The sequence below is a fragment of the Blennius ocellaris genome (assembly GCF_963422515.1).
Source record: "Blennius ocellaris genome assembly, chromosome: 4".
NCBI classification, from domain to species: Eukaryota; Metazoa; Chordata; class Actinopteri; order Blenniiformes; family Blenniidae; genus Blennius; species Blennius ocellaris.
The window spans coordinates 28,822,280-28,834,878 of NC_137653.1; the positions used below are offsets into that span (position 1 = coordinate 28,822,280).

Sequence of the window (12,599 nt, forward strand, 5' to 3'; positions counted from 1 at the left end):
TTAAAAGCCCACAGACAGACGGGCTGAGTTCCTCTCTGCACTGTGAGCAGAGCGACCGGTGGGCAGCAGACCTGCCGGCGTTGTCTGGAGGGGCTGCGGTCACACAGGACTCATCTCCACTCAGTTGGAGGAACGTGGCAGCTCACGACCTTCATACGTTTGACTCGTATGTGACCTCTGTGCCCACAGTAATTAAACCTCCCCCCCCCCAGGCCTGACTGAGCAACACCTTTATCCATCCTGCTGTAATCACCCTTCAGGAGAACCGGGAAGAATCGGCTGAGGTTGAAGGTATGGACATTTACGGTGTACATTGATTCCCTTTCCCTGACATGAAAGGTTTTTGCAGTTTAAGCAACCATGAACACATGTTTCATATCTTAGAAAATGAATTTAAATTCATAAAAAGTCTAAAAACGGCAAAGAAACTGACGGTTATTTTGTTGGTTTGTAAGTTTTTGTTTTCAGTCTGGTGGATAAACCGGGGAACATAAAGTGCAGCCGTCTTGACTGTAAAGCATGGCGGTGGTACCATCATGCTGTGTGGCTGCTGGTACTGGAAGCATTGAAACGCATTGAAGGAACAAAAACAATTTAAAGCTTTTGGACAGAAATTTGCTTCAGATTTTCTGGATTAAGATTAAAGCTCTCGGCCTCATAAGGTGGATTTCATGCTAATTGGTGTGGATCAGGAGCCTCAGGTGGATCAGTTGTGGCCTGCTGTCCAATAAAGACAGATTAAATTTTATTAAGTCTTTATTTGCATTTGCATTTATTTGAATTTTGGCCAACCAGATATAAAATAATTCTGAGGAAGAAATTATTTTAGTTGGTCTTGTGGGAGTTATAGCTAATCTTTCTTTCCTTTCATACTTAAAATTGAAATGGACGCACTGCATGGAAACAATTTCTTACAGTTCAGTCTTTCTTTTGGCGATCTGATGATTTTACAACATGCAGTTGACGTTGACTTTAATGTGCCCAGTTCTTTCCGTCACGCTGTGGTTGCTGTCTGTGCAGCATTCTGCAGTGTAGAAGGCAGAAAATCTCATTAAATTGTCCTTTGGGGCATCTTTTTACTTGACTTGTCCCCTTTAAAGTCATTAAATTAACGTCGGCTTCAAGCTATTTTTAAAATCAACACCTTCAATGTGATAACAGGAAACCGTCACGCAGAATAAATCTGAACTCTGACGGCTTGAATTCACGATATCCTGCTTCACTTTTACTGTGGACGCTCTGACGTTGGAGGGTCGTTAGAAATGACAGAGCGTTCTCCATCAACATGTCATAAGTAGAGAAAAACCGGAGATGTTTACCTCAAACCACACAGACGATCGTAATATTTCTCGCTCATATTTATTCCTGCTGCAAATAAATAATGAATTAGCGAATCAACTTTACTCAATGTCAAATGTTCAACTTTTAGTGCCACTGTTTGTCATCATTTACACAAATTCTACAACTGACACATGAGGAGCCACTGATTCAACATGTCACATGAATGTTTTCCTGGTTCCTCTGAGCTTTACAAACTAGCCGTGGATAGAAAAGAGCACGGATGCGATGTGGTCACGTGCCTGATGAAACAGTGTGTGAGGTGAAAAAACTGTGTCCTTTGATGATTCCATGTGTATCTTATTCATCTTATGTCTTTGTTAAATATATATAAAATCAGTTGTGTTAAATATTGTGACAGAGCTTGTTCTGTCCAAGTTGTTTCACTGGATTATTACATTTATCCTCAAAATTCAAATAGTCTAATTGATTCCACTAATTATACATTGAATTATAGGACAGTGGTTCTCAATAGCTTGATAATCTTTAAATGAGGCTGAAAGGTGTGGATTCGATCTCTTTTCCTCATCATTGTGAGAAATTTGACTGGATAGCTGAATAAAATGCACATTGATTTTAAAAGTCTTTGAGTATAGAAATGTCCTTCAACTTCACCCAAACATTTTTCATTGACAAATTTCAGTTAGAGCTCACAGTTTGTCCGCCGTCTTCAAAATCCCAAAATAGGACTGAAGTCTACACCAGGACAGAAATCCAGACGAGGACAGTTGAGAGAAGCAGGCTGGATAGAAATGACCGGCTTCGGAAAAGGAAAAAGACTGGACTGAATGACCCAGACTGGAAACCCTGTAAAGTGACGGTCACAAGCCACCCTGCATGTTTTTCGTCCATGTGCTTTTTGGGGAGGCCACGGCCGCCACGTTTTTCTGAAAAGGTGGGGAGGGAGTGGCAAGAGCAGGGAGAGAGTACGTCAAGTTAAGGTGTAAGTCCGTGGCCCGCACACCACGCCTGGCCGTGAGCGATAAGTGGTAATTGAGTTGTACGTGTTTTACGTGCTTACAACGTACGACCTCCATGCAATTGCCAAGTCATCCTATGGAGGCCTCCATTCCACCGCAGAGACTCCGGGCTCTGACGCCGCAACGTACGCCATCAGAACCTCTTGCAGGATTGAAGCTGCTCTTGCATCCTGCAAGGTTTGGCTTGGAAAAATACAGCTGATATCAATCAGTGGAAAGATATGGGGTTCTATTTGTGCCAAAATTCTGAGCGAGCGATGGGAAAATTTGAGCGCCAAAAAATTAATTGTGCAAGCACACTAATAGCATTTTGAGGAAATATTTAAATTGCGCAAAGACAAACTTGAGATTGCGCGCTCAAAAATCATTTCTGCGCTCAGATTCTTCCTCTGCGCGCTCAACCTCTCTCTCTCTCGCTCGCTCACATCTCTCCACGTCCGCTCAAGTCCTGCTGTGCGCTCGCTCAAAATGTCCAAAGCCCAAATGTGACAGACACGGTTGTCCACCAATCACAGAAATTTGGGGCGGGTGTTGAACTCTGATTGGTTACTTCGGATTCTGGAAGTGCCTCGTATCCAACGAAGAAGAAAAAGAAGAAGAAGAGGGAAAAACAAACTGCGGAGGAAAACATGTTGTAATCCAGGATCATTATCTTTAGTTTTCCTTATTTCTGTTTTCCCTCGCAGTTTGTTTTTCCCTCTTCTTCTTCTTTTTCTTCTTCGTTGGTTACGAGGCACTTCCAGAAACCGAAGCAACCAATCAGAGTTCAACGCCCGCCCCAAATTTCTGTGATTGGTGGACAACCGTGTCTGTCACATTTGGGCTTTGCACATTTTGAGCGAGCGCACAGGAGGACTTGAGCGCGGACGTGGAGAGATGTGAGCGAGCGAGAGAGAGAGAGGTTGAGAGAGAGAGAGGTTGAGCGCGAGAGAGAGAGAGGTTGAGCGCGAGAGAGAGAGAGAGGTTGAGCGCGAGAGAGAGAGAGAGGTTGAGCGCGAGAGAGAGAGAGGTTGAGCGCGAGAGAGAGAGAGAGGTTGAGCGCGAGAGAGAGAGAGGTTGAGCGCGAGAGAGAGAGAGAGGTTGAGCGCGAGAGAGAGAGAGAGGTTGAGCGCGAGAGAGAGAGAGAGGTTGAGCGCGAGAGAGAGAGAGGTTGAGCGCGAGAGAGAGAGAGAGAGGTTGAGAGCGCAGAGGAAGAATCTGAGCGCAGAAAGGATTTTTGAGCGCGCAATCTCAAGTTCGTCTTTGCGCAATTTAAATATTTCCTCAAAATGCTGTTAGTGTGCTTGCACAATTAATTTTTTTGCGCTCAAATTTTCCCATCACTCGCTCAGAATTTTGGCGCAAATATAACCCCATAGAAAGACACAGAGGGAATCACATTAAATCGCTCAGGCCACATATACATGTACCTCCGTGTTTGGAAAGAACAAAAAAACAAAATGGTGATATTTCTCTGTGTTTGAGCCGTGCATTTAATCCATAAACCACGTCACAATTCGTGATGTGGTGTTGTTTTTCTAGGATTCTGACTGGCTATCATGGCTTTATTCTCGCGACACTGCCCCCTACAGGTTTGGCTGCTCATAGCAGCTCTGAACCACGTGTTTATGCGGTCCATGTGAATTCCGGTTTTTTTTAAAGGTAGAGGGGGAAATTCACGTAAACGTGGCCTCACTAAACCCACATTTGAATTAAAGTCTGTTGGATATCAATGGAAAACCAAATTATTTCCATTTTAGATAATCAACAATAAATGAATGCAACACACACTGGTCCACTGGTCCAGAATCCATGAAAGTGTGTGTTGTCATTCAGCAGGCTGCTTGACAAGTGTCACCTGCAGCCTTTAGACATGCCACTGCATCAGTAGGAGACACTTCAGTGGAAAAGCTAAATAAAGAGGAGACACTTGATAAACTTTAGAGTCCATCGCTTCACTTTATGTGCCGGAGGAGAAACGAGGAAATGTCCTGATGTTGTACTGAAACATTAAAACTAAGTGTTCGCCTCAGTATTAGTGACGTGGCGCATGGCATGGTATTTATAAGGTAAATACATGAAAAAGAACTTGAAAATCTAGCTTTTCCCTTCTGTTTTCTCTGTTGCCATAACATTGTTGGTGATATAATCTGGTTGCTGTGTTTGTGAGGGATGGCCTGTATAAACTATATAAACTGTAGTTTAGCTTTGTAACACGGAGGACAGAAAACAACCATCTTATAAACTCGAAACCAGCCTTCTTATGTGACTTCAATTAAAAAGTGGATGATTTTCTCTCTTCTTAAATAATCTGTCGATAATACAGATGCTGTCAGATTGGATCCAGGTCATTCAGTAATGGACAGAATCACCGATTCTGTGCTCTCTAGTAATAAGTGATAGAAGGTCATGTCACCAGCAGCAGGTGGAAATCTTTGAGAATAGTCAGGCTGTTTGATGGAAGAGACGACAAGTCTTTCAGGTCCTGTCCACACGAAAACGCTGTTTCATGTAACCACATCTTTTTTTGTCCGATCACTCGCGCGGCGTTTTAGGAGCCCGAAAAAGTTTTTCTCATAAAAACTGTTTCCAGAATGAAGACATTTAAAAAGGAACTACTGATGTGGGGACAGGCAAGATGCACATTTTCTGAAAACGATGACGTCATCGCCGCGCCTCCCGACCCCATAATCCCATGACCCTTTCAACCTCCTTGCAACGTCACTTAACAACAACAGTGGCGCGCTACATGCCCCTGGTTGACGCTAGCCAGTTTAATAAGGCAATATGTTCATTTTGAGGAGTTGGACCGGTTGGAAGGAGTTTCCTATCGACTGGTGTTGCAGAGCACCATTCTGTTTGTGTTGGCTGCCGACGCCACACATCTGCTCGTTAGCTTCATTTTTTTTTCTTCCACAGTTACACGGGGGCCACTAACCCCTCAGGAGCTGCTTTCCCTTTTTATTATTCATTCCGTTCACGCCGCTGTTTAGCTGAGAGGCAGAACGAGGCCCTTCAGAAACAGCCCGGGATAATCCGCTATCAGGGTTTAATTGCACCGCTACGTTTGGAGCACCGACGGAATTCCTAATGTGAGGAGCCGAACAGGTGTAATTATGTTCAGTGGATGAGTTGTTCCATGAAAACCGCTGTTAATGTGTTATGATGCTCTGCAGAGGAGGCAGGCTCACAATGACCATTAGTATCACTGCCGCCACCTTCATCGTCGTCTTCATCTGCATCCCCCACACTGACAAATATCTGAACTCACTGGTGATTATGTAGCGCACTGCTAACAGCTTTTGGGTCATAAAACAGACTTCTGAACCATTTATGACAAAAAGAGAAGCTTTTAACACTTTCTACATCCCCAAAAATCCTCTTGAATGGAATATTCCACTTTAACATGAACAGAATTCCATAAATGTGGATCATCATATATATACAGGAACTCTGACACTGCGGTTCTGACATTTCATAACTGCAGTTTAAAATGGTGCACTTTTTCCAAAACATTTTCATATTTTTCTGCATTTCTTGCAGTTTTAGCCATAGGATGTTTTGTCAGTAATATTTTAGCCATTTTGACTCTTTTAGACATTTTGTGCGTAATTCCTCTTTAGTCATTTGTTTTTTACTTTGAGGTCAGTCATTTGAAGTCATTTCCCTGTTTTAGCCATTTTACATTTTACATTTATAATTTTTAGCCAGTTCTGTTAATTTCAGTCATTTCTTTGACATTTTTGCAGTGTCACCCATTTTCTTCCCCATTTTGAAGCTTTTAAAATTCAAGCTATATTTATTTTGCACCTTTTCTAGTGGTATTGGATTTTTTTCCCTATTTGGTCCATTCTAAGTAATTTTAGAAAATGTATATTGTAGAAATGTATACTTTGCTATTATATTTACTGTCTTACCCATGGTAAAGTTTGCTTATATAGCGCATAGCCACTGGTTTAACATCCCCCAGAGCACTATTAGTCACATTAACCCATTAACTCACGTTCACACACCAATGGAGGCAGCTGCTATATCCAGTCCATCCACTGGGGGCTGTTTGGGGTTCAGTGTCCTGTTCAAGGATGCTTGATTAATGAACAGATGGGGGCTCAAACCTGCAGCCTCCCAATTGATAGATAATGAGTTTCTGGGCCCCCAGAAAGCAAATTAGTGCGTCCACATTGAATGAGACTCTTCTTTATTGGGAATTTATCATGGCAAGTTTATCAAAAAGTTAACATTTCTCTGCTGAGTGGGATGCGGGATTATATTTGCCCTGTGCCACCTTTCCTAATTGATAACTTGTTATGTACGCTGTACATAGATATATGAGTGTGTGCTTGCAGAAAGCAAACCAATGTTTAACTGGTTGACGTCTGTGCAGTTTTTAATTAACTGCTGCTTTTTACCACACACAGCAGCTCAACACTCAATTATGTGAAATGTTAATACTGTCAAACAAACAAAGAACTTGTAGATTTTATTAATTTGTGCTTGATGAGTTTTCACTTTGTTTTACAAGCTTTTGAACTTTAGACCTTTTATTGTCAACAAATTCTAGTCAATTTTCAAATCTTCGGAGCAATTTTGAGTCAAACTCCTTTCTATCTTCTCTTGTAATAGAGGCAAAAAATACGATCACTGATCTTCATACAATGTTAATTTGATTCACTCAAAGCAGAAATCTTTAATCAGAATCTTCATCAACTCTATCCCATTTTAAAGTCTGCAGAAGTTGGAGGCTCTCTGCTCCCTGCAGGACTCTGGAAGTTAGCATTTAGCATGTAGCATTGTCTCTGCAACGTGTATTCAGACTCAACATATTCCACAAACCTTCTGAAGCTTTCAAAGCTTCATTAGGTGAAGTGATGCAGATCGTGTAGCTCTTTGACGTGATGAGTTGTTCTCTTCTCAGATCTTCACCGTGCCAAACCAGTGTCATGAGCCAGTTTAACATCTGATTGTTATGTGGACGTTCTCAAAGTGGTGCAACGAAGGGAGGAGGCAATGTGTGAAACAAAGCTCAAATCCTGACCCTGTAAATAATGTAAAAGACCTGTGGGGCTTCAACACAAAACTTGCTGAGATTTTTATGGTAACACAGGGTTGAACATGCCGACAGATAAGGGGAGAATCTCATAACTACAAACGTAACTGCCCAAAGTGTAAACAGTGAATTCTTCTCACTCAGCATGAGACCAGCAGTGTGTATTATAGTGGAGGAAGAATCAATCCACATCAGATAGAAGCCCACCATCACATGCATGAATCAATCAAACAAAGCACGCTCTCTCATCCACTGTGTGCGTCTGAGGCTGAGTGAGAACATCAACAAGCAGACAACCATGGAGAAATCACAGATACATTTAAAAAACCCAACTTAAAACAGGCTACTGTATTGAATTTCTTCTGTCGGCGCATGTAAAACGGTAGCAAATCTATGCTGTGGGTTTGTTAGAGTGCTGGAGATTGGTGTTAACCATCCAGAGAAATGATTAAAAACGTCTCAAGTGTATGAAAGAAACTCGTGAAGCCGTGAAAGATTCAGTATTCCCTCTTCTGAAGACATGGATGCATGTTCAATAATGAAAACCACATATTCAGTTTTGTTAACTTTTTAACTACATTTGAGCTATCAGATTGGAGTGTTTGTCAGACTTTCGTGGTTCAGGATTGTTAAAGTTTTTCATTTAAAGACTGGCGGAATAATGAAAAGCCTCAAAATAAACTGATGGGAAATCTAAAATTAAAAAAAGAGCAGCGAGGAATAATAGAGCGAAACTGAGTGATCACTGTGCCGTGAGGTCCGCTCATATTGTCCAATGAATTAATATCGTATAATCTCATGATGTCACGGAACATTCTGGCTTTGGCTGCAGCAACAGTGTTGCTTTTAGCCTGGCTGGTTTTCATACCACAAATATTGAACAGGTTCATTGTCTATGATAAGGATCGTTCCTGACACTCCCCACACCACAGCAAAGTCAGACAGGGTTTTCTTTGAAGACATCCGACAGTCGGGCCTGTGCTCCCTATGATCAGGAGGAGGAGATTGGGGCCAAAATCACCAGATTTTCCTGTAGTGTGTGCCGGCCTTAATGTGAGTGATTATTGGAGAGTAATGCGGAGGACAGGAGGATCATTCAGCAGTCACAGTGGGTAATCCATGAGCCTCCGCCCTCTGATTTTAAAAACCTCTGACAACAACAGAAGTCCAGCAGATACAGACTCGGAGGTGAAGTGTTTGTGGGTAGCAGGAGAGAAAAACTAATCTGTTGGCGCATCGCCAATTCTTGACTGATCGGTAGGAACTCCGGCTTCAGTCAGAAATCTGTAAACCAAGATACTGAGAGGAAAGACAAACGCTGTGCATTCAAGGTCTCCCAAGAGTGGAAACCTGAACCTGAGCGGGCGAGACTGAACCTGGGAACTGGTTCTGGAGGAGATCAGCTCCTCTTCCTCTTTCTAAGTTCCACAAGGGGGCAGCACTCTGAGACGGAAGGGTTCTACTGGGTCCTGATCTGGTGCTGGATGGGGCCTGAAGACAAAAAAAATTACAAAAGCATACTTCTTTGTATCCATGGACTCTTCTGTGATGCAAACCAATGCCATCACGTTAGGAAACGGCAACAGAAAAAAAAAAATGTAAGCTCAACATTCCTTTCTAATCGAACTCGTAGGTGGTAAAGATTTTACTACTTCAGTGTCACTCACTCACTTAATTTACTCTTTACACACTCAAACAGAGATAAAAAACGAGATTTTTAATTTTCCACCTCTGTGTGTTGGTAGCAAGGAAGAGCAGAGGACAAAGTTGTTCCTTTCAATAGGGCCTCATGTTTTACAGTCAGATTTAAAGAAAAAAACTAAAAAACTGTTTGTTTGTGGAAAGTTGTGATTGTCACAAATCTCAGATTAACTTTGTATTTGAAGTCAGTGACGTGCGGTGAGGTTCATGGCTGGTGAGCCACCAACTCCTCTAGAGTCAGATTTACAATGGCAAGAACTGAAAAGAGCTTCTTATTTCACTCTTCATCCAACAGCATCAACTGGGAATGCTTCAGATCATCAGCATTCCTCTTTCAATCACATCAAAACATGTCTCCCTGGATTTCATCGACAAATACTCAAACTCGCCCGTTTTTACTTATTAAAATGTCAGAAATGTGTAGAGTCTTACTGGAAATGCATCTTTAATGCACATCAGTGGAAAATATGAATATTTATTTGATGTATCTACTTTTTCTTTCTTTTTTCATGACGGCAGGTGAGGCACTGCCTCACCTTTCTCCACTGACCGCACGTCACTGTTTGAAGTCATGTTCTGCAGTTCTTAATGTCCATTATTATATATTACTCTCCAACAGCCACCCATATATCTAATTAACTTAGAATTAGCCTCCTTCACTGCAAATACCACAGTGTATTCAAGAACAAGAGGACAATTTGATGTGATGCATAATAACCCACTTACCCAAATGAAATGGTGAAATAAGTTAGGCTTCTGTCTGTTTCATTCTGTGCAACACATTTTTGTTGATATAAACATGTAAGGGTGTTGAGTTAAGTGTCTAGATTCCCAAAAGTCCCAAAATATGAGCAGCTCAGTGGGAATTCATCTTCCACCCAGCATTTGGCTGGAAATGCAAATGGAAACATAAAAAAGCAAGATGAAGAAATGATGCTTTAAAATGAATTGACACAAATCCTGAATGGACATTTTTAATCTGGGTTTCTGTTTGTATAACTGAAAATTACTTATATTTCATGAAAGAATTGACATGAAAATGGGCCAAAAATTACCAACATTTTGGAGAAACAAGCTTCCTAAACACACCGACTAACGTTTCCAAGCTGTTTTATATAAACACGATCGAAAAGTCATTGATCATTCATGCAACAGTTTGACTTCGATTGATTGATCTCAGGGACTCATGTGATGCAGACTTTGCACTTTTTATAAATATGTAATTTGTATTAATAATCCATTCAGAAGTATCCAGGTGGGTCACAGTTCTTTAATATGAGCACACTGAAGGAGCTAAATGATTCATTTTTCACAAATCTTTAGCAATTAGTTGTCTTTTTTTCCCTCATTGTGTGTCTTTCAACCCTATTGACTCTTTGTGATGAAATATTTGATAGTTCTGTGATCACGACTCAATAACTTTGCAATTTCAAGCATCCTGCTTCCCTCTGGAAGATTATTGTACACTTTTTGACTTTTCAGACCCTGTTAAATCTATTTTGGGGACATTTTGCCAATAAAAAAAAAAGAATCTGCCTACAAACCTACATACAAGATGTTGCTCTCTTGAGGGCACACCTTCCTCATTACTCAGATACACATCATCTGATGTGCTTACATCCAATCAACATTTACGTTTATACAACTTAAGCCTCGGTTCTACCGCACAGTACGTGGCGGCGCAGGGCAGAGCGTGAGGTTACGGTACGACAAAGCGCACCCAGGACCAACTCTGTTGTGCGGTCCCACAACAGAAAGTACGGTCAAAATGTAGGCGGGGTTGTGAACTACTCGGAGACATTCCAGTGAAGTGGCCGATGGCTATTCAAGCCAATCAATCAATTAATCAACTTTATTTATATCGCACTTTTTATACAATAAAGTAAATACAAAGTGCTTAACATGATTTGCAAACAGTGCAAACATAAAATAGATCATTAAAAAGCAAATGTACACACGCACACAAAAATGAAGACATGCCTAATGATATGTAGAACCTACTAAAAGTAGAAAATTAGATCATGTCTAAAGTAGATAACAGTAGATAAATAAATTGATAAAATACATATCTGCATATGTACATGAATATATAAAAACATACACATATATAAAAATCTGTTAAAAGCCTGATTAAAAAGGTGAGTTTTTAACCCTATTTTAAAAACCTCAACAGACTCTGCAGCCCTGAGGCTCCCCGGCAGGCTGGTCCACAAACGGGGGCCATAGGAGCTGAAACAGCCTCCCTGTGTGTCTTGGTTCGAGTTTGAGGGACAATTAAAAGGCCGGCGCTGGAGGACCTCAGGGCCCGCGAGGGTCGATATTGTAAAAGCAGGTCAGATAAATAGGAGGGTGCAAAACCGTTAAGACACTTAAAAACAAATAAAAGAACCTGAAAATCGATCCTGAAGCAAACGGGGAGCCAATGCAGCGATTTTAAGATAGTGGGTCCGCCCTCTGGTCCTCATCAGCACCCGTGCAGCAGAGTTTTGTAAAAGTTGTAGTGTTGATAAAGTCGCTCTCTTGTGATTCAGGCTGAACCAATCTAATCCAGAGAAAAAAACTAGCACTCACCATCACTTGTAGATTAAATCCATCCTGCTGTAAAATGCTGCACAAAGCCTTTGTTGGTCTGAGTTAGCTCCTCCATTTCTGGTGTCGGTCTTCTTCTACTCAGAATTGTAAAAGGTCCCTGAAGCAGGTCTGCTGTCATATCATCCGATCTTGCTGTTAAATTAGCCGCCATCACTCCAGAGTAGCAGATAATAACAGTGCGTCATCACCACCTGCCCATGGGCCAATCAGTCAAGCTCATTTCAATGACGACACCAAGACCAGCACTAGAAACTCTGCTGGCCCTCAGGCGGTCCGTCAATAACACATCAACATCTGATTGGCTGATGATTCTGTCACTCAATATTTTAACCCAATAGCAGCATCCAGCTTCCATCACAGGTTAGCAATACTTTCCTCTGCTAGCCCCAGCAGAGGAATAGAGTTGTGATGGATGTAGAGGACATAGGAGATTTGCGCTCCACAAAATAGAACCAGTCGTCTTCTGGATAAAGGTGCTAAAGTCAGTAATTGATTCCAGACACAGATTTCAGAATCACTTTTTAATGATATATTTTTAAAAAAATCATTTTTGACGGGGCTAGCAGTGCTCGCCCTGCTGCCCCTGACTGCACAGCACCTACAGCTTCAGCACCCATTGTGTCACAAAGCCTTCTTCTAGTTGTAAGAAGTCTTTCTATAGACCTACCCGACCTGCTTTGTTTAAAAATGGCTGCATTATGTGTTTCAATCGCTAATTTTGACTTTTAGTAAAAGTGAAAAGTTTGATGTTGGGCCATTGGGGAATTGTTATCCGACCACTTAGTCCACAAACCTTGACAACAGCATGGCGGGTAATTTCTCCATTGACAGAACAATTATGTCAAGTGGATTTCCAAAGATGGGTGCTTTTACAAGGTGCTGCCATTATAAACACACTGTTCCATTCTTTAAAAACGCCGGTTGTGAACAAGGAAAGTCAAAGGGAAAAAAAGGTAAAATGA

The 12,599-nt window shown here is 41.5% G+C and overlaps 1 protein-coding gene across 1 annotated transcript in view; it reads left to right on the forward strand.

Moving 5' to 3' along the window:
• Positions 1-203: 203 nt before the first annotated feature.
• fhit (fragile histidine triad diadenosine triphosphatase) overlaps positions 204-12,599 on the forward strand; it is a gene marked incomplete at its 3' end in the record, with an annotated part of 462,951 nt that continues 450,555 nt past the window's right edge. Inside the window, exon 1 of the mRNA XM_080494450.1 lies at positions 204-291. The remainder of the gene's footprint in view (positions 292-12,599) is intronic.